Here is a 23893-nt window from a genome sequence, read left to right on the forward strand (position 1 = left end):
TTTTTTTTTTTTTTACAAATGAACAATTAATAAATGTGAAGTCCACATAATCATAATTTCATTGTTTAATAATATTAGTCAAATTAATAATTCTTATAATAACAACACACGACACCTATCACCCGCGCGCAAACCCGCCCTCCCCCGCGTGCTCTGCGCACCTGTTACGTCCAGCTCCGCCCTCCTCCCTGGTCCCGCCTAGTTCCCCGGTTCTGTGCTGTCTGCTCCGCCCCGTCGTTAGTGGCCACACCTGAACCTCGTTTCACTCCCCTGTTCAGTGTATATCTTCCCTTCTGTTTCAGTCCTCCGTGTCGGTCATTGTTTGTAGTGCTTCCCTCTGTTTTCCTTGCCCGCGCCCGGTTTTTGCCTGCCGTACGCGTTCGCTGTTATCCCTGTCTCCTTTGTGCTTTTCGTCTCGTCTGTCTAAGCCTGCGTGTATGTCTCCGTGTTTGCTTAGCCATCCCATCCCGTCTCAAGGTATCTGTTATGTTCCTGGTAGATCTGTGTTATATTTCTATGTAATGGTCTTCGTTTGGTCTACGTGTCTGGTTATTGTGTTTCATGTTTCTACCTGTTGGTCTGAGTTTGTGCCGTAGTTCTGTCCTGTTCTAATCATGTTTGCGCGTATGTTTCTGTTACCTGTCATTTAATTAAATCTAATATAATCTTGCACTTGCGTCACGCCTGTTCCCCGTGAAACGTTACAGCACCTCGTTATTGTTTTTCTGTTCAACGCAGAGTGAGTGACATCTCCCTGTAAAGACCTCAAAAAGGCAGAAAAACAGGTAATAATGGTAATATGTGGTGATTTAACACTATACCATTGGTGAATCGGCAGGGACTTCAACGCCTTCTCTGAAGGTTAATTGATCTTAAAAAGGATGCTTTATCTATGTTAATAACGCTTCACCAATAATTTGTATTTTTCCTATAAATTGGCTTTCAAATCCACTTTTCGTACTTGTGCTGGAAAAAAACCTCAGCGGTAAAAAAAAAAAATCAACCAATCAGAATATTTCACACCGTTGTTTCTAGGTAAAAGAGAGAAAGGCCCTTTTACATTGAGAGCTTTTATTATAGATTGGCAGTTTTATCAACCAATCATATTATCGAATTAAAATCGTAGGGGCGTGCTCCAATGGTCTCCTTTTTATTTGATACAAATCCAAAATGTTGCCAATCTGTAGCTGTTGTGTTTTTCTTTGAAACCAGCTCGCTTGACTCACAACACTCAATCGTCATTGTGGCTTTTTCCCCTCTGTATGATCTTAGTGAAAAGAGTCATCATACTGCCCAATCCTAGTAGGTGCTATGATTAGCTTAGCTTAAAATAAATATATACTAAAACACACATGTGCTCCTCTGTTCATTGCGAATGCACTTTTGAAATAATGTTGCAGTAGGCAAATTGCCCTGATTTGCACTGGTGGTAGTTGTTGTTTTTTTTATTTTTATTTATTATTAATATTTAAAAGTTGTTCTCTGCACTACGTTATGTAAAATAGTTTTAAAATATTTTTTGTGCAACACCTTTATATTTATTGCTTGTTATATGGTAATATTTAAGTCATTTGCTTTTTATTTGTTTCTTTAATAGTGACACAATCAACACAGTGATTGATGATGCAGGGGGCACCCACCAAAATCTCGCCTATGGCACCACATTGGTCAGGGCCGGCTCTGCTCACTGGTACTGACCCTCACTGCCACTGGTACTGGACACTCACTGCACCTGGTACTGAACTCAAGAAACAGCACAACAATCCCTCCTTTAATTAGATTCTTCTCTGATCTACACTGTTTAGCTTTCATTGACAGAACAGCAGCTGTGACCCTGTAGACATAGATTGTGTAAACTGTGGGCCCACGTTTATGCTCTGTCAAGAAATGGCTCCTGGACTCCTGTGGATTGTTTGATTTAACCATGTATTTGACACAAGGGTCAGGCATTCACATTTTATGTAAGGACTTGCACGCACACACACACACACACACCGCAAAGCCATTGTCTCCTGAGCCCTTCTGAGTCGAGGAGCCAAACAGACTAATCAGTTACTTCTGCAGTTCTCCTCAAGCTCAGGAAGACATCCATGCAAAAATGATTTAATCTGCTCAATATGTGATTCCCAGCCCGAATTTCAGAGAACTGCTAATACACAAATAAACATTCAAATGCATCGCAACTGCTTCCACTGAGGTGATTATTCCAAAGACTTCAGAAAGGACAGGCTCAGTATAGCAAATATCCCGTCTGCCAAAGCAGTCGCTAATAACTTCTAGTAACAAAGAAGCTTTGGGGGGGCTATTAAAACTTCGATGAAGGTGACGAGAAACAGATTGAGGTCTGCACACTTGGGGCCCAGAGCCCTGCTGTAGACTTTCCTATATAACTTTGACAGTCTGCACGTCATTTCATTGCACTGACAATGAATATACGGGTAGCAAGTCTGTAGAAAAGAACCTCCCCAAAATAAATGTCTAGTCTGGGAGAGTGCTGTGAGGAATGACTTTTACAGGACCTGATTCATCAGATAATGAAGATGAATTAAGATGCAAACAAAAATGTCACAACTGCTAAGCCTGCCTTTAAATAAATCATTGTACTTTATTATCTTACCCAACTGCTTCTAACTTTTATTATGCTCACCATTTAAGGGTTTCAGAATTTCAACCACAGAACATTCTAACCAATCAGGGCCAGCACGCCCTAACCAATCAGGGGCGCACGCCCTAACCAATGAGGGCAGCATGCCCTAACCAATCAGGGCAGCACGTCGTAACCAATCAGGGCAGCATGCCTTAACATGGTCTTAGCTTACAAACAAAAGTCCACACACTACTGGAAAATACCAATTTTATGTGAACCTAAACAAAAGTTTTAAAAGTCCACTAGCAGACACTATATAGTGAAGCTCTAAATAACTACATAAAGAAGACCCCTGTGTCAAGATTTAAGAGTTAAAGCCTCAGGATACAGATCTTATATTTGTACTCCGAAGGAAGGAGGTCAGAAGAAGGAGAAAGAAGAAAGCTGGCAATGATAGTTTAGGACATTTTGGACCTGATTGGTTAGCATGGGCTGCCCTGATTGGTTAGAATGTGTTGAACCTGATTGGTTACGACGTGCTGCCCTGATTGGTTAGAATATGTTGAACCTGATTGGTTACGACGTGATGTCCTGATTGGTTAGAATGTGTTGAACCTGATTGCTTAGGGCATGCTGCCCTGATTGGTTACAACGTGCTGCCCTGATTGCTTAACAAAGTATGGATTAATCCAGAGATCTCAGTTACATACACACAAGGCGTCTGTCGCAGAGAGCTAATTCTCCACTCCGAACTCTCATCTTTTATACTTTTAATCATCAATACACACAGTGTCCACGAGGTGAACATGAGGTGATTAACTAAGTGTGATTGGACAATACATGAAATAATTAACACTGATTTGACAGATGTATATTGGCCTCTCCCCTCACATGCTCCCTCCACGCTCAGCATCCTCGTGATGGCATGATGGACTGAGTGTCGCCGTAGTCCCTTTCAAGTTGAGATTAGGGGGACCGGCCGGTGCCTCCAGCGAGGTCAGTTTAGGAACACCAGAGGAACATCAGATTAGGAGTGAGCCGAGGCCGTCCAGAGAGAACGCAAACACATCTGAGGCCTACAGATGCCACGAGGATGGCTTCAGTGCTATGATTAACACACATATATGCAAAAGAGCTCTAACATATACATCTAATGTGTTTAATATATATACTAAGAAAGCCTGGCAACAATGGAAATCACAAATTTCCATCACAGTTCCCCAACCCGTAGTTCGCTGTAGTGGGACAGCTCTGCCTGTCCTTAGTTTCCCTCCCAACTCCTACCCTTTCATCACACGGATCCTGAGACATTATTCAGATACTGGATACATAATGCACTTCTGTACAGCCTCCAAGTGCAGATTACCAAATTTTGCCTTGGTCAGCACACACTGGCCGTTTGGTTTTTTCGAGGAATTAGTATGCGGCATCGGTGTACTGAGCCAGTTACAAAGTTTGTGTGTGTAGCCTCTGACAGCTTTAGAGTGAAATCTTTTCTTTTTAATGTGATCAACGATGTGGAGACTTTAGAGACTGCATGGCGTTTTGAAGATGACCTTCAGAAGAACGTAACAGCAGGGACAGGGTGCTGCGTGTGTGGGGTGCTGAGTGTGAGCACCGGTGGACCCTGTGCTACACTTGAGGGTGAACGCTGTGAAGCTGGATGCTTTTGAATGCTGTGAAGCAGACCCACTAAAGGCATAATAAAAGTCCCTTATTGATCTCATTCTTTTAGACTTTAGCGGCATGGCCATGTACGGTTACAACATCGGCAAAGCGTCACTGATGCAATGCTTTGTGAAACGATTTTAAAGAGTTCGGGAAATGGCAGGTTGAGTTTCAGGAAGGTTTCGTTTGAAATTCTCTCCCTCTCTGTGTCTCTTCATGCCATCTTGGGCTTTTTTGTTGCTGTGTTTTTGCTCTCTCACCCTCTCAAGTCCTTTTATGTCTTGTCTTGTTGCATCTCTTGGAGCCGAGCGTCTCGGGAGGCGTGACAGGAACAAGGGGCTGCAGGGTGGGCAGCTCAGTGGAAGAGCGAGGAGACACAGGAACAGAACGCAGGTCCAAACCCACTCGCCTTCAGACTAGGAATCCAAAAAGACTGAATGCAGGTTCTTCCAAAGTAACAGATTCTGCATAATTAAGATCTATAGTTGTAAAGGAAGAGACTGAATTTACCGCCCCTGAAAGGAACTGGAATTATACTGGGTTTTTAAGTAGTCCTGTCCCCATGACGTCATGGTGTTCAAGAGCTGATGCTCAAGCTGAAGGTAAAATAAGGTGTGTACAATAGTGCAGTTACAGTTATCGCCAGTTTGAATTATGAATTCAACTTTTTTTAGTAAAGCTCTGCTGACCAGTCTGACTCGGAGAATCGGTTCTCCACTGCCCTCATTCTCCTTGAGTAATTTACCCAAACCTTCCTAGGTTCCTCCTAGGTTCTTCATCCAGGCATGTTTTAGCTCGTTTCACTGATTCTCAGTATGGGTTCAGATAAGAGCTTTGCCTACATTTCTCAAGAACACTCATCTTGTTCTCATTTCCCGAGGTCATTACAGGGTGGCTTTTGCTATGCATCTGTCATATTTCTATTTATTTTTGTACATTAATTTCAATCTGCCATTTGAATGTGCATGTCAGGGCAGTTAACTCTTTCTAAGGTTTCTAATAGAATGCAAGTGAACATGCTGTTTCCTGGTGTCACCAGTAGGGGGCAGAGCAACACTGGTTGTGCTGTGTTTACCTGTGGTATTCTAGAATTTTCCACCCAGACCAAAGAAGTAATGTCTTGTCATTCTAACCCTGTTTTTCATGAAAACAATCTGTTGAGCAGGACTCTTACCTCCAACACGTCATTCAACTGATAAGCCCCTCCCACTGTAGCTTCTCTTACCATAGTGTTTATCATATTATGGCGGTGTTTGCGATGGTGATGCCCCACCCACCGCAAACTCGCCCCCCTGTACACCCGCCCCCCATACCCAACCACCCAAACCCCTGCACACACACATCCAACCACCCAAACACCCGCACACACACCCAACCACCCAAACCCACACATACACACACACAAACATACACATCCAACCACTCAAACACACACACCCAACCACCCAAACCCAAGTACCCACACACCCAACCACCAAAACATGCACACCCAACCACCCAAACCCACGTACCCACACACCCAAACCCACACATCCAACCACCCAAACACACATACACACACTCAACCACCCAAACCCACACATCCAACCACCCAAACCCCCACACACACACCCAACCCCCCAAACACACACACTCAACCACCCAAACACACACACTCAACCACCCAAACACACACACCCAACCACCCAAACCCACACATCCAACCACCCAAACCCCCACACACACACCCAACCACCCAAACACACACATTCAACCACCCAAACACACACACCCAACCACCCAAACTCACATACACACACTCAACCACCCAAACCCACACATCCAACCACCCAAACCCCCACACACACATCCAACCACCCAAACACACATACACACACCCAACCCCCCAAACACACACATCCAACCACCCAAACACACACACCCAACCACCCAAACTCACATACACACACTCAACCACCCAAACACACACATCCAACCACCCAAACTCACACACACACACAGGAAATGAGAGGCAAGTGAGGGAATACAGCAGGGCAGGGAGATCAGGGCAGTGTCACTGGCATCATCAATCTCTAATTATTTCCTACAGTGTTTCTTACAACAGCCATTGCCACAAAACAGCTGCAGATGTCCGAGTCTAAGAGGACCCAGTCAAAGGTGATGGTGGCGAAGAAGAATGAAGAGAAGCAGAAACCTTGAGAGTATCCTGGATTCAACGAGGAGCCCATCTTCCTCCGTGTGTTCACGCCAGACACCAGAAGAGGAACAACGTCCACAATATAGCACTAAATAGGTAATAAGAACAAGTGAGGAGTAGAAGTCTATTCTGGGTTCTTAAAAGTGTGTGTGAGTGTGTGAGCACACGTCAGACAGAAAGGAAAAGCAGTACAGGAGTATTTGTGGCCATTAAAAGCTGATCTAGAACCTGGGTGCAGAAAGCATAAGATCAGAGATCAGTGAGACAAGAGGAAGGGCCTTGAGACACCTCCCAGCAGCAGTCCTGATCCTACACACACACACACACACACACACACACACACACACACACACACACACACACACCCTCATAATGCTGGCTAAGGGTTTGTGAATGTTTCATGCAGTTCTAATAACATGAGGTTTGTGCGTGTGTGTGGTTTGGCCATGTGTGCTCTGCCTAGCAGCGGTGATAAGTTAGCAGTACAGCTCACAGCCTCGGTGGCCGTCATGGGTAGATGAGGCAGTGGGAAAGTGAGCTGCCTCGCCGTGGAAGATCAAACGTTCAAACAGCCCAGCGCAACTCTGCGGCTCTGCGAGGTCCGAATTGTGGCGGCCAGCAAATGACAGAGCAGCATAAATCAGGCAGCTTATTGATCGCCGTTGCCTGGAAAAGGTCCTTTCTTCAGTCCTTCCTGCTTAGAGCGTGTCAGTGTGCGCATGTGCTTGAATGTGCAAGTGCGGTGTGTGTGTGTGTGTGTGTGTGCGCATGTGTAAGTGCAATGTGTGCGTGTGTAAACAGAGACGGAGGTATCAGAAAGTAGAGAGTGAGAAAGAACGAGAGGGCAAGGAGACGGAAGAAAGTGTGTACATGTGTACCAAAGTGGAAGAGCAGAGAGAGAGAGAGAGAGACAGAGGGGGGTGGGTAGTGGCTGACGGAGGACAGGTAGAGGAGTGGCGGAGGACTCCTGTGAGATGTGAGCTGCAGTCCGATGAGTGCTTCAAGCTGGAGAGAGACTTGGAGGGGGAGGGTGAGGAGAACAGAAGAGGAGTGAGATCTTTCAAGTGGAGATGAGAGGGCAGGAAAGGACTCCAGCTAGAAGGGAAAAGGGGGGAGAGCGAGAGAGGGAGAGAGTGAAAAGAGAGAGAGACAGAGTTGACCTAACAAACCACAGCAAGGCTGTTCTGTAATTTGTAAATATGCATGCTAAGAGCTACTCTAGCCGATACTCTTACTGACAACCCCTCCCCCCACACACAGTTATCGGAACTGATTTTCTCTCTCTCTCGGTCTTCTTCTATCCACCCATCCATCCATCTATACAACATTCCAAGCATCCATCCATCATCTTCCACCCTCTGCCTCCAAACCCACCTCTCCTTTCACTCCTCACCTGGCCAAGAACAACCCATGCATCCAATGACAGGTTTGAAATACCCAGCGTCCTCTGAGTGGGGGGGGGGGGGGGGGGGGGGGTGGCAATGCCCTGCAAATTATCCTGGGGTTTCTGTCTCAGAATAAGCATCAATTTTGACCCAGCTTCAGGATGCAGACCACCAAACTGCCCGGACAACCACAGGGAAAGAGAGCGTTATTTGTTCAATCTTCTTCCATCCAGTCAAACAAGAATGCAGACAGATTTACAACCTTCTTACTTCTCCTATGGTGCCCACAACCAATCACAACGACTCTCCATAAATCCACACAACCAATCACAACGACTCTCCATAAATCCACACAACCAATCACACCAACTATCTATAAATCCACACATCCAAATCTCCAGATCTCTCCAGAACTAAACACAATCAATTATACTGGCTTTCCATAATTCCACACAACCAATCACACTGGCTCTCCATAACACAACACAACCAATCAAACAAGCTCTCCATAACACTAATCTAAATTGTTGGAGGCTTCAAACATCTTTTTGATCTTTCTGTGTACATGGGGGCATTCAGAGCAGTCAGATCTTTATGTTGGATCCAATGTACACAGTATTCCAGATTACATTTATGTGTCAATAAATGTCCCTGTTGTTTTTGCAGTCTATTTACAGTATTTTCCTCCTTATATTCTGTGATCTACAGGTTTTGTGAGAAATACAATGTTCAGAAGAGTGATGTTAGCGTCAAACCTGAGACGTTCTGGTACAGGGTCACCACACACACACACACACACACCATGTGTTCCTTCTAGTAGACCACCTGCTCTAATACACTCACCCTAATACATCTGGTCTTACAAGTCTGCTCCAACATACCTGCCCCAGTAGAACAACACTAACACACGCATGCCAGCAGTAACATGCCTTCTCTATAATAAATAAAGAAGGCATGTTAAACCTGCACTAACACACCTGCACCAACACGCCTTATCTAGCATACCTGATTCAATACGCATGCTCCAACATGAATAGGTGCTCCAACACACCTGCTCCCACACACCAGCACTAACTTATTGGTACGCCAGCTCAGTATTAACTGTACGAACACCCCTGCACTAACACACCTGCTCTAACGTATCTGGAGCAACACACACATGCTCTAACACACCTAACACAAATGCACTTCCATAGAGCAGAAGGCCCAGAGCAGCTACCACATCTACACCAATGACATGTTTCACCTCAGCAGCTGTAACCCACCTGGCTAAAGACTCCTGCTGGTTCAGCTTACCACAATCTCCATAGTTACCGGATATCCTCATCTCCTCATCCAGGACGGGCACCATAATGACTGAGCTGACATTTAAGCTAAAACGTAAAACACATACAGCACTGCCACGATCTTTTCTCTTCTTGATTGATAAATTGATTTGCCTTGTTTATTTTAACACCTCTCAGGCTGGACACGAAGTACTTAACAAGGAGTTGGCCATGTCACAAACTAGAGACTTTCTAGACAAGATCAGACAGCTTATCTAGTTTCCCTAGCTCTAGGTTGTAGTGATATTGAGTAATTATTAGTCCACTGGGTGGCAGTAGTTAGTAATATGTTTAGTGACTGCTAGAAGAACCTTTAGAGGAGAGAGTAAATGTAGCTCATGCACACAACAGCCTGTTAGCACGTAAGTTATAATAAACGGTGTTTGTGGAAAATAATGTTTAATTATTGACAAGTGGAAACATTACATGGTACCAGGAGTGCTTTTATTGACATCTGTGATTACCAAAATGGATAGTGTAAAGCCCCCTGATGCTTTAAACTGGACGGGGAATGTGGATGCGGAATGGCGGACATTCAAACAGCGTTTCACGCTGTATCTTCAAGCTGTGGGCCTAGAAAGCAAACCGGATGCACGGAAGATTGCGTTACTTCTTACGGTGGCAGGACCTCAGGCAATAGAAGTTTTCAATACGTTTGTCTTTGGTGACGCAGATGACATTGAGAAATTTGATGAACACTGCTCACCGAAGAAAAATGAAACGTTTGAAAGGTACGTCTTTCGTTCTCGCACTCAGCAACAGGGTGAGGCATTCAACTGTTTTTTGACGGATTTGAAGCTGAAGGCTAAATCATGTAACTTTGGGATGCTGCAAGAGTCAATGATTCGTGACCAAATAGTGTTTGGCGTGAACGACAAGAAATTACGGGAACGGCTACTAAGAGAAACTGAGATTACTCTGATTGGGGCAGTCAAAATATGCCAGGCTAGTGAATTGGCTCTTCACCATGCAAAACCATTTGGTGAATCCACAAAAGCTGTGACTGCTGAAGGTGCAGTTGTATCAGCATTGACTGGAAAAAATCAGAAATATCATCCCGACAGAGTGAAACAGCATAAGGAGAAAGACTCATTCAATTGCAGACGATGTCGCACACGGCATGCTCCTAGACAGTGTCCAGCATTTGGCAAACGTTGTACAAAATGTGAGGGACGGAATCACTTTGCCAAGCAATGTTTTTCCAAAAGAAAACAAGGCAAAAGGGAGCATGTGCACGCAGTAGAAGAGACTGACCTTAGCGAAACATTCTTTGTGGGTATGGTTAGTCGTGATGATTCCACACTGGGGCATACACAACAGACCAACATTGATACCGTGGAGGAAGACAAGTGGGTTGTATCGTTGTGCGTAAATGGAGCTATAGTTCCACTCAAGCTTGACACGGGAGCCAAAGCCAATTTGATCTCGGAAAGTGACATCAGAACAATGAAAATTAAGCCATGAATTCATCAGAAGTCTGTGCAGCTTAAAGCCTACAATGGACAATGCATTGAAACTAGAGGCACCTGCAGGTTCACATTGACAGTAAAAAAGAGAGAACACAACCTCTTGTTTGTCATTGTGCCAGATGGACACGACTCTCTTTTAGGTGATAAGGCTTGTGAGAGACTAGAACTGGTCAAGAGAGTATACAGAATTAATAACACTGGCATACAGAATAGCAATACAGATGAAATTGTGCAGCAGTTCCCAGATGTGTTCAAGGGTTTTGGAGTTATTCCATTTACCTACAAGATACAGTTAAAGGAAGATGCACAGCCAGTAGTTCATGCCCCCAGAAGAGTTCCAGCTCCTCTCCGTGGCCGATTAAAACAAGAGCTGAACAGAATGATGTCACTGGGTGTTATACAGAAAATAGAGGAACCCACTGAATGGGTTAATTCGATGGTGTGCGTTAAAATGGCAAATGGTGATCTGCCTGTGTGCATGGATCCAAAAGACCTAAATGCAAATATCAAGAGAGAACATTACCAGATTCCGACCAGGGAAGAAATTACAAGTGAGATGGCAGGAGCAAAGTATTTTTCCAAACTTGATGCATCCCAAGGCTTCTGGCAATTAAGACTGCATGAAGACAGCACAAAGCTCTGCACATTTAACACTCCATACGGTCTGTATTCTTTTCTAAGGATGCCATTTGGAATTTCCTCAGCTCCAGAAATTTTCCACAGAGCAATGGAGAGCATCATTGAAGGCATTGACGATGTACGGGTGTATGTTGATGACATCGTACTTTGGGGTTCCACACTAGTCCAGCATAATGAACGACTTACCAAGGTACGTTCATAAGCATGGCCTGAAACTGAATAGAGACAAGTGTCAGTTCGCTGTGAAGGAGTTGACATTCCTGGGAAACAAGCTTTCAGAATTCGGAGTGGAACCTGACAGAGCAAAGATACAAGCGATCCTTGGCATGCCCAGACCTACTGACAAAAAGGCTGTCTTGCGAATAATGGGAATGATAAATTTCATTGGAAAATTCATTCCAAACTTATCTTCAAAGACTGTACACTTGAGAGAGCTGTTGCAACATGCTAATGAGTTCAAGTGGACTGCCAAACACGAGAAAGAGTGGGAAAGTTTCAAGACAAGCCTTACCACAGAGCCGGTACTGACTTTCTTCGACCCATCAAAACCTACAAAGGTATCCACAGACACATCAAAATATGGACTAGGTGCGGTCCTTCTCCAAGCTGAGGGTGACAGCTGGAAGCCAGTCGTATAAGCTTCAAGAACAATGACTTCATCTGAGCGTAACTATGCGCAAATTGAAAAGGAATGTGGGGTTAGTGTATGGCCTATGTGTATGGCTTACCTACATTTGTGGCAGAAACAGACCACAAGCCATTAATAGCCATCATTAAGAAAAACCTGAGTGAAATGTCTCCACGGATTCAAAGGTTAATGATGAAGCTTCAGCACTATGATTTTGAACTGATCTACACTCCAGGCAAATACATTGTGCTGGCAGATGCTTTGTCAAGAGCTCCAGTACACAGTGAGTTGACCAGTGAGAGTTCCACAGAGAAGGATGTTGATCTCCATGTGAACCTGGTCTCTGAAACCCTTCCAGTGTCTGATATGAAGTCTGAGCTGATTGCAGTTGAAACAGCTAAAGACAAGGTACTGCAACAGGTCATAACATACAGTGCCTTGCGAAAGTATTTACCCCCCTTTACATTTTTCACATTTTGTTACCTCACAACCTGGAATTCAAAGGGAATATTTGAGGGTCTGCATCATTTAATTTACAGACCATGCCTACAATTTTCAACATTTAACATTTTTTTTTTTGTGAAGCAAACAACAAATAGGACAAAATAACTGAAAACATCAGTGTGCATAACTATTCACCCCCGTAAGTCAGTACTTTGTAGAGCCACCTTTTACAGCAATTACAGCTGCAAGTCGCTTTGAATAAGTCTCTATGAGTTTGCCACATCTTGCCACTGGAATTTTTGCCCATTCCTCATGGCAAAACTGCTCCAGCTCCTTCAAGTTAGATGGTTTTCGTTGGTGAACAGCAATCTTCAAGTCTGACCACATATTCTCAATTGGATTAAGGTCTGGGCTTTGACTAGGCCATTCCAATATGTTTACATGTTTCCTCTTAAACCACTCAAGTGTTGCTTTAGCAGTATGCTTTGGGTCATTGTCCTGTTGGAAGGTAAATCTCCGCCCTAGTCTCAAATCACTGACAGACGTAAACAGGTTTTGCTCAAGAATATCCCTGTATTTAGCACCATCCATCTTCCCCTCGACTCGGACCAGTTTTCCAGTCCCTGCTGCTGAAAAACATCCCCACAGCATGATGCTTCCACCACCATGTTTCACTGTGGGGATGGTGTTCTTGGGGTGATGAGATGTGTTGGGTTTGCGCCAGACATAGCGTTTTCCTTGGTGGCCAAAAAGTTCAATTTTGGTTTCATCTGACCACAGTACCTTCCTCCATACAGTTTGGGAGTCTCCCACATGCCTTTTTGCAAACTCGAAACGAGCCTTCCTATTTTTGCCTGTAAGTAAAGGTTTTTTTCTGGCCACTCTTCCATAAAGCCCAGCTCTATGGAGTGTACGGCTTATTGTGGTTACCGATACTCCAGTCTCTGCTTGGGAACTCTGCAGCTCCTTCAGGGTTACCTTTGGTCTCTGTGCTGCCTCTCTGATTAATGCCCTCCTTGACCGGGCTGAGAGTTTTGGTGGGCGGCCCTCTCTTGGCAGGTTTGTTGTGGTACCATGTTCTTTCCATTTGATGATGATGGATTTGATGGTGCTCCGGGGGATCATCAGAGATTTGGATATTTTTTTATAACCCAACCCTGACTTATACTTCTCTACAACTTTATCCCTGACTTGCTTGGAGCTCCTTGGTCTTCATGGTGTTGTTTGGTTAGCTTAATGGTGTTGCAGCCTCTGGGGCCTTTCAGAAAAGGTGTGTATATACTGACAGATCATGTGACACTTAGATTGCACACAGGTGGCCTTCATTTCACTAAGTATGTGACTTCTGAAGGTAATTGGTTGCACCAGAACTTTTTAGGGGCTTCATAACAAAGGGGGTGAATACATATGCACTTGCCAATTTTCAGTTTTTTATTTTGATATTCTTTATATACATATATTTTTTCCTCATTTCACTTCTAAAACGTAGACTATTTTGTGCAGATGCATCACATTCAATTCAGATAAAAAAAAAACAATACATACAGGTTGTAATTTAGTAAAATAGGGAAAAACCCAAGGGGGGTGAATACTTTTGCAAGGCACTGTATATGAACACTAGTTGGCCTAAAGGGTTATGTCAGCAGTACTTCAACATTAGGGCGGATCTAAGTATGGTGAATGGACTGTTGCTCAGAAAGGACAGGATTGTCATTTTTCAGTCATTGCGCCAAGACATGCTAAAGAGAATACACGAGGGGCACCTCGGAACAGAGAAATGCAAAAGGAGGGCCAGAACTGCCATTTATTGGCCAGGCATGAATGTTGATATTGATCACATGGTCTCAAAATGTCCAACATGTCTGAAACACCAGAAAAAACAGACAAAAGAACCGATGATCCTTGCAGATCTACCAGCTGAGCCATGGCAGAGAGTTGGTACAGATCTGTTTCATCTGGATGGAAAGAATTACCTGCTGGTGATTGATTATTTGTCAAATTTCCCAGAAATCGCACTGCTATCTACAATGACTGCTGCTTGTGTTATCAAACACTTGAAGTCAATCTTTGCCAGACATGGTATTCCACAGATTGTGTGTAGTGACAATGGCCCATGTTTCAGTTGTAAGGAATTTCAAAACTTTGCAGAGATGTATGACTTTCAGCATGTGACTTCCAGTCCCCTATTTGCACAGTCAAATGGAAAGGCTGAGAAGGGAGTGCAAATAGTCAAACAGCTACTCAAGAAGGCAAAAGACTGCAATGCTGATCCTTATCTAGCCCTGTTGAGTTATCGAGCTTCGCCTCTTGAACATGGGATGTCCCCTGCTGAACTTTTGATGAAGCGCAAGCTCCGAACCACACTTCCTCATGTTGTGGGACAAAAACAGAGCAGGTACCGGAAACAAAAGCTAGAGAGACTAAAGCTGGGCGTACACTGTGCGATTTTTGGCCCATTTTCAGCCGATTTTTCACTCGTGCGACTATTTTTGCGATCGGGCCGAGTTTCGGCTCAACCGCGTGTCGTGCATCGTATAGTTTACACAGGTAAACGAGGAGCGATTCACACCTCACGACCAACTCCCGATCAGAAATCGCAGTGTCGCAAGAATATCAAACATGTTTGAAATTCAAATCGCTCCTCGTGAGATCGCATGAGAGCGTCGGGTCGTATAGTGTGAGTATATGAATCGTGAGCTGTGAACTTTTAAACCCTGCGATTTAGTCGTACAGTTTGAGCTGGAGCTGAGTACACGATTTAAAATATCGTACAGTGTACGCCCAGCTTAAGGAGAAGACAAAAAGAAAACTATGATGGATCAGCAAGAGCTCTGGAACCACTGTCAAAACACGACACAGTAAGAATTGGAGACACAAGTGGTTGGAACACAAAGGCCACAGTTCTGGATGAAGTAGGTCCAAGATCTTATACCGTCAGAACTGAGGATGGACAGATTCTGAGAAGGAATCGTAGGGCTCTTCTGAAAACACAAGAGACACTCCAGGAACAGCCTTGTGACCAAAATGCGGAAAGCTCTGCATCGTCAGAGACACCAATCACGCTGCACAGTGGTGTAGCAGACAAGCAAACTAAACTGCCTGTTTTAAGAAGATCCTCATGCAAAGTGAAAGCACCAGATAGACTGAACTTGTAAAATAGCACTTTCATGCTAGCCCTGCTTTTACATTGGTAATGTGAAGAAGGAAAAAAATATGTTCATTATGGTACTTCGAAGTTCTTTGTAAGAGAATGTTTGATGTTCTGTTTGTTAAACTGAATAATATGTAGTTGAGACATTTCTTGAGGAAAAAGGGGGATGTAGTGATATTGAGTAATTATTAGTCCACTGGGTGGCAGTAGTTAGTAATATGTTTAGTGACTGCTAGAAGAACCTTTAGGGGAGAGAGTAAATGTAGCTCATGCACACAACAGCCTGTTAGCACGTAAGTTATAATAAACGGTGTTTGTGGAAAATAATGTTTCATTATTGACAAGTGGAAACATTACATAGGTGGCTCCCTTGATTCCATCCATCATTCCCGCCTCTTCCAGGCGCAGCTCCTGTGTCCTCCGCCAAGCCCGGGCGTGGCCACAGGGGGGCGTCATTTCTGCAGGGGCTACTTTGGTGGAAATCAGGTAGAGCATTTGGTAATGGACCAAGGATATGAGAGTGGGTGATGGAGGGAGGGAGAGAGAGAGAGAGAGGGAGAGAGAATGAAAGAGCAAAAATAGAAGAGTAAACAAGTGCCAAAAAGTGAGAGTTAAAGGCAGGGATAGATGGAGAGATAGAAGGAGAGAGGGAGAGTGAGGGATGTTCAGCCTGAGCCAACATATCCATGTAGTTTAACGCAGTCTGTCCAAATGTCACTGCAGTTGATATAATTGATGTTTCTTCACCTCCTAGGAAATCCTCAGCCACTGTGCATATTGAATGCGTTTCATCCTGCAACCACAGGAAAAAGAGGAATTGCAAAGTCCACCAAAAAGCACTTATTTCTCATGTTCACACTGTGTAAGCATCAGAGCTCGATAAGATGGAGTTACTAAACCAAAACAAAAAAAGCTCTCTGTCCTAGAAGGTGATTCAAATGCTTTTATATGTAAAAATGTGAATTGGGGAGCATTTAATGGCCAAGTCCCAATAAGCCATGGACAAATCATCAAATCTGCAACAGCCATAGACTGAACTTTTAATTTTACAGAGAGATAGGTGAGGAAGGCATGGTGAAGTTGTTTGTTATACTTGTTGGAATCTTTTGTCAAAGGTGGTAGCCACGATCAGATCATCTGAAGTTTTCCCCATCGGAAAACTTATTTAGTGACAGTTTCGTTGCCTCCTGCAAATGTCAAAGATCACAGCAAAAAAAAAAACAAAGAAGAAGAATGCTTTGCACTCCATATTTTTGTTGCTTTCAGATGAATGAAAAAACCCTCAGGTGAATCCAAATCAGTATACTTTCGATGACACTGCATTCTCCAGTTTATTCTGTTTGAAGGTAAACTCAGTGGTTAAACATCGGTTAAGAGCACAGTTACCGTCTCCTCCAGAAACCGCCTTGAGAAACCGTTCTGCCCTCTCGCACAATACTGCAAATTCACTCAGAGATTCAGACGGTGTCATTTCCCAGTCGAGCACTGCGGTCACGCCATCTGCACTTCGCAAAAGCTTGGTCGCACACTGACAACTCACTTACGCGCATACACGTGCTATTACGGTAGCGCTTTGGGCAACGACGCAGGAGGAAATCTAAGTGCAGATATTGAAAACCCATGAATTGATGTTCTGAACCTTAATTAAATATTTCTAAAAATGCTCATAATTTGCTTTTCAGTTATTTTAACTGTTGGGCATTTTAAGTCATGATACCAAACTCAAATAAGAAGATGGCAAAAGCCTGCTAAATGGCTATTTGGTTGCTTATTTTCACTATATGGAGCTCTATAAAATACACAAATCAAATTGTTACCAAACCAGTTCACTATATTCTTCAAGAACACTTCCTAATGTATCATTCCTGTGATTTGCAAGTGTTTTTACTGTAGCATTTTGAAATAACATGATGGCAAAATCCTGATACACGATTTGGTTGCTTATTTTAACTATTTGGGGCTCTATTAAATAGATATATCAAATTGTTATCAAATTACTCTACTACATTCTTGAAGTACACTTACTAATGTATCATTCCTCTGATTTACAAGTGTTTTTACTATAGCATTTTGAAATAACGTGATGGCAAAATCATGTTAAATGGCGATTTGTTTGCTTTTACTCACTATTTGGGGATCTATAAAACACACAAATCAAATTGTTATCAAATTACTCCACTATATTCTTGAAGTACTCTATTAAATAGACATATCAAATTGTTATCAAATTACTCTACTACATTCTTGAAGTACACTTACTAATGTATCATTCCTCTGATTTACAAGTGTTTTTACTATAGCATTTTGAAATAACGTGATGGCAAAATCATGTTAAATGGCGATTTGGTTGCTTATTTTCACTATATGGAGCTCTATAAAATACACAAATCAAATTGTTACCAAACCAGTTCACTATATTCTTGAAGAACACTTCCTAATGTATCATTCCTGTGATTTGCAAGTGTTTTTACTGTAGCATTTTGAAATAACATGATGGCAAAATCCTGATACATGACAATTCGGTTGCTTATTTTAACTATTTGGAGGTCAATAAAATACACAAATCAAATTGTTATCAAATTACTCCACTACGTTCTTGAAGACCACTTCCTAGTGCAGTGGATCCCAAAGTGGGGGGCACACCCCCTAGGTGGGGCGCGGAGCTATTGCAGGGGGGGGGCGCAGAGCTTGGAAGTAAAACGTGCACATGTGTCAATATTAGGGATGCACCGATTCCGATATTAATATCTGAAAAAATTCTAGATCGGGTATCGGGGAAAATGTGACCGATCCATAAAAACAGATCTATTCAGTCTAATTCTATGCTTGTAATACTTTTCGTAGTTAGTTCAACCTTAAATATCCACTCTGTCCTGGATAGAAGTGAATTTGGACAGTTAATAGGCGAGTGAAACACGAAGCACACAGAAGAGAGGTGAATCACTGACTCGTACTCGCGCTGGTGCTATTCCACTTAGTCCGTTTATTTGCTGATTGACCAAAATAAACCTGGGCTCCAGCACTACTTGACTGTTCATACATGAACTGGTGAGTTGTCCAAAGCTCATTGAATACGTTACTTACAGAAATAAAATAAAGATAAAATAACGAACAGTGGTCTTAGTCGGTCTACGGCAGAAAGCTAAAAAAAAACAACAATATTCCATACGCTCGCTCAACTCGCTCCCTTAAAGAGACAGTACACATATTTCTGGCCGTTACATGCTTTGGGCTCTGCGTGATGTCTGCGCTAGCAAACTAGCCGCATATGTATTGCTGTTTCTCTTATTTCATCTCCTTATTTATTTTTAATTATATTTTAAATTTTTGAACCATTTCAAAGGTTTCTTGCAGTTTATTTTTTTCATGTTTGACCAAAGTTGTGAACCTATTTTTTTCATGTTTGACCAAAGTTGTGAACCTATTGTTTTTGTAAGTTTCAGGTTCTTTGGTATTATTTATTTTACATTCAATGTTATATTCATAATTGCACTGACTGAACAAATGCAAGTTGTGTTGTTTTTACATATTTATATGTGTGTTTAAGTGTGCTATACTGGTGCAGAGTTAAAAAAATTTTTTTTAAGTCGATTCAGCACTGTTTTACTCTTATCAGATTGGTATCGGATCAGTATCGGCCGATACTAAGCCTCAGATATCTGAATCGGTATCGGAAGTGAAAAACGTGAATCGATGCATCCCTAGTCAATATGGGGGAGCGCAAAAATATTCTCATCTACTAAAGGGGGGCATGGCAGAAAAAGTTTGGGAACCACTGTCCTAGTGTATGAACATTGTGATTTGCAAGTGTTTTGTGATTTGTGTGAAGTACACTTACTAATGTATCATTCCTCTGATTTACAAGTGTTTTTACTATAGCATTTTGAAATAACGTGATGGCAAATTCATGTTAAATGGCGATTTGTTTGCTTTTATTCACTATTTGGGGATCTATAAAATACACAAATCAAATTGTTATCAAATTACTCCACTATATTCTTGAAGTACTCTTCCTAGTGTATCATTCCTGTGATTTGCAAGTGTTTTTACCGTAGCATTTTGAAATAACATGATGGCAAATTCCTGATATGATGATTCGGTTGCTTATTTTAACTATTTGGAGCTCAATAAAATACACAAATCAAATTGTTATCAAATTGCTCCACTACATTCTTGAAGACCACTTCCTAGTGTATGAAGATTGTGATTTGCAAGTGTTTTTACTGTAGCATTTTGAAATAACATGATGGCAAAATCATATTAAATGGCGATTTGTTGGCTTTTATTCACTATTTGGGGATCTATAAAATACACAATGTTATCAAATTACTCTACTACATTCTTGAAGTACACTTAGTAATGTATCATTCCTCTGATTCACAAGTGTTTTACTGTAGCATTTTGAAATAACATGATGGCAAAATCCTGATACATGATGATTTGGTTGTTTTTTTCACTATTTGGGGCTCTATAAAATACAAAAATCTAATTGTTATTAAACCAGTCCATCATATTCTTGAAGAACACTTCCTAGTGTATAATTCCTGTGATTTTCAAGTGTTTTTACTGTAGCATTTTGAATAACATGATGGCAAAATCCTGATAAATGACAATTTGGTGGCTTATGTTCAGTATTGAAACTATACTGCATTTACTACGAGGACCAGTATGCAGTATCCAGTATATACTGAGTCCAGTATGCAGTATCCAGTATGTAGTAGTCTATTTCGAACAGAGTCAGTATCTCCGCCAGAGACTGTATCTCCGCCCAACATCATTTGTTAGGATACGCCCACCAGTATAGACACTTTTGACCTTTTACAAAATAAACAAAGGTAAAAGGTTTTAATACTGCTGTCGAGAATTTTGCTGTTGAGCGCGTTCACGTTTGAGCGTCTGGTATTAGATGTCAACCAACACTGCTCAGGTGCGGACTACCTTTCTGGAGATCCTGAATCTTACTGAAGATGTGCCTACAGGCTTTCCCCATTAGCTCAGGGATGGGCAACTGGCGGCCCGCAGGCCGCACTGAGTGAGGACGAGGGCCGCAAATAGATCAATAATAATTTAATAATTAAAAGAAGAAAAAAAACGATAGAGCAGGACTTTTTTGTTCTTGTCACGTAGGGCTACGCCCCCCTCTCCTAGCTGCATAGTTGCCAGGTTCGCAGTTTTCACGCCAAATTGGGCTTGTTTGAAAGTCCAGCCGCGGGATTCTGAGGTCGCGGGGTGCGTTTTTTTGGGCTACTTTTGAGTTGGGCTACCGCGGGAGTTACAAGTCAACACTAAGAATGGATCACGATATAATACTTAATTTGTCTCCATTTTACACTCGCCACCTTCCCTCTGTCTGCCACACCCGTGTCGTCATTGTGTTCAGTTGTGTCTAGTTTAGTCCTGTGTACTTGTATCTCTGTGTTTCGCCCGTTGTCGGTTATTTGTGGTTTGTTCGGTTTTGTGGATTATCTGTCATGTCATGTTCTGGTATTTTCCGTCTCCGTTGTGTTTCTCCGTTGTGAATGGCTCTCCTGTTACGACTCCTGCCTGTCCTGTTGACCACTTGGACGGCTCTCCCGTTTTGACCAGTGCCTGTACAAATGGCTTCGCCTATGGAATTCCTCTTATTAAATCTCGCTCTTCTCAGCGTTTGTGTCCGCCTCCTCGCTCCGCAGCGTGCTACGCGTTACAGTTCTTTTGATATGAAGGAGTTAAAATTCCTTTTTGCACTTTTTATTAAGCAAATGTTTTGTCCTTGTTGCTTATTAAGGACATGTTAATGCATTTATATGCAGAAAATAGATGTATGTTGGTGCAATAAACAAACAGATTTGAATTCATTTAAAATGTGTTCTTATTGAGAATAATTTGTAGTGTCTTTCATATCCAATTATTTGAAGTGCGTGGTCATGTGACCCTTCAATAATAGTACTGAAAAAATTTTGGCCCTCTTTATCATGGAAGTTGCCCATCCCTGCATTAGCTGCTTCCATTCCCTGGCGCCCCCGCCCCCGAATATGTTCAGCAGTTCTCCGGGTCACCACAAATTAAACAGAAAAAGCATTTTGCTATCGACGGGGAAAAATAGATTCTTCACAATTTGCAACTACAATGCAACATTGCAACTGCAATGCAACACCGCTAGATGGCAGTATAATACTAACATTCCAGCAGCTGACGTTTTTGGGCAGCACTTTGAATGCGAGTGTGGGGAGGGTACTGTGGAACCCACATGAACAAACTCCTCTGTGCTTTATGAGGTTCCAGTAATAATAATAATAGAAATAATAATAAACGAGACTTCATCTTGAGCCTATTTAAACATGACAGATTGTTTTTTCTCATTGCATGAATTCTTCCACACTCTGCAGTGAGTGTAGTGAGCCGGGCTAGGGCTGCCCACCGCTCTGGGCATGTGTGCACCACAGCCCCCTAGTAATCACTGGTGTGTATGTGTGTGTGTGTGTGTGTGTTTGTGTGTGTTAACTGCACAGATGGGTTAAAAGCGGAGGACAAATTTTGATTGCAGTGTAAAAAATCACAATTGACACATTTACATTTACATTTACAACTACATTGAACAATGTTGTAGAGTCAGAACTACACTGAACAACATTGTAGAGTCAGAACTACACTGAACAACATTGTAGAGTCAGAACTACACTGAACAATGTTGTGGAGTCAGAACTACACTGAACAATGTTGTGGAGTCAGAACTACACTGAACAATGTTGTAGAGTCAGAACTACACTGAGCAACATTGTAGTGTCAGAACTACACTGAACAACATAGTAGAGTCAGAACTACACTGAACAATGTTGTGGAGTCAGAACTACACTGAACAACATCGTAGAGTTTTGTGTTATGCCAAAAGTACCAATAACTATGAAGAATAAGCTCAGTCCAAATAGTCAGCTTATGAGAACCACCAAAAGCTTCTGACTGAAGCTGTCCATCAGCCAGAGTGAAAGGAAAACACATCTGATACTGACCTTCATACACAACCAGATATATGTCTGGCCAAGGCCGGAGTGGGCCAATTTTTCAGCCCGGGAGTTCCATGTCCAAATCCGGCCCAAAATTATTTTTCCCTCCCAAACGGCCCAAACTAGAGATTGACATGAGCCGGCCCATCGGGAATCCTCCTGAATCTCCCGATTAGCCACTCCGGCTCTGTGTCTGGCTCTATATATTTGAGGGGTAGTCTATTTCCTGGGTGTAGCAGGCATTATTGATCCATACAGGCTTGCTCTGAAGAGCCTGATTTAAGTTGACAGGCAGTACCCAACCACTTCATGAGCTTCTGGAGTCCCTAAGTGGTCCTTAGGACTGGGACCTGCTGGTTCAGGAGCTCATTTTCCAGACAATAATTATTTGTGTCACATCTGGTAAATGCATATTTACTCTTATTAATTGCTCATATTACATTTTGGATTTCAACAGTTGAGCTGTCACTCCAGAACCTGACTACACCGGACCTGGCTCGACCTGACTGGACTGGACCTGGCACGACCTGACTGGACTGGACCTGGCTCGACCTGACTGGACTGGACCTGGCGTGACCTGACTGGACTGGACCTGGCGTGACCTGACTGGATTGGACCTGGCTCGACCTGACTGGACTGGACCTGGCTTGACCTGACTCGACCTGAGCACAAACAAGAAACAAAGACTCTTTTGCAAAAAACAGAAAAATTAAATGAGCAAGAAGAATGACTGAGAGTGAGAGAGACAGCGAGAATGGATGAAAGAGAGCGATAGTGAGTGTGCACAAAAGAGAGAGTGAGAGTGAGAGAGAGAGAGAGAGAGAGGGAAGGATGCTATAGAAGTATCAGATGAAAGGCGTGCAATTTCTCCAATTAATCCAATTTGTAGATGATGTCTGTGTGGGAGAAAACCTGTTCTGTATTCTTCTGAAAATAGACCACAGCGAAAGGAAAAGCAAGTGGGTGGTGTGACGGGGAATCCTAGCAGACAAAGAGAGAGACGCACCACGGCCACGTGCGCCGCGAGGATGAGGGTGGCAGCCGAGCGAGCGCCTCACGTACGGGACACGTGGCAAACGCTGACAGTGAGAGCAGGAGATCGAGGTGATTTACATGTTTGTATCTCAATAATAACGCTTGTCTATCTGTGCAACTTTGGCAAAAGGGTTTTCCATGCCATGCCAATAAATATTTGTGATATTGAGAGAAAGGAAAGGTAGTGGTGGGGGGCAGGGGCGGACTGGCATACATTACTACTGGGGATTTCCTAATGGGGCTAATCGGTTAGTGGGCCGCCGGTGGTTTAACTCGGCCCGTGGAGGAGCCACTACCGCGAACTGCGGCCCCGGCCCGTAGTCACGCTGCTGTTTAACGGTGTTATTGCCTCCCCCGCTCCAGTCACACTAACCTGCTCAGC

At 43.0% G+C, this 23893-nt stretch overlaps 1 long non-coding RNA gene across 1 annotated transcript; it reads left to right on the forward strand.

Moving 5' to 3' along the window:
- Positions 1 to 242: 242 nt before the first annotated feature.
- LOC143522505 (uncharacterized) lies at positions 243 to 2555 on the forward strand. Its single transcript, XR_013133028.1, has 3 exons — positions 243 to 477; positions 739 to 785; positions 1598 to 2555. It is a non-coding gene; the product is annotated as an uncharacterized LOC143522505 (long non-coding RNA).
- Positions 2556 to 23893: the final 21338 nt, after the last annotated feature.

Source organism: Brachyhypopomus gauderio, chromosome 9, assembly GCF_052324685.1.
Source record: "Brachyhypopomus gauderio isolate BG-103 chromosome 9, BGAUD_0.2, whole genome shotgun sequence".
In the NCBI taxonomy this organism is placed as follows: domain Eukaryota; kingdom Metazoa; phylum Chordata; class Actinopteri; order Gymnotiformes; family Hypopomidae; genus Brachyhypopomus; species Brachyhypopomus gauderio.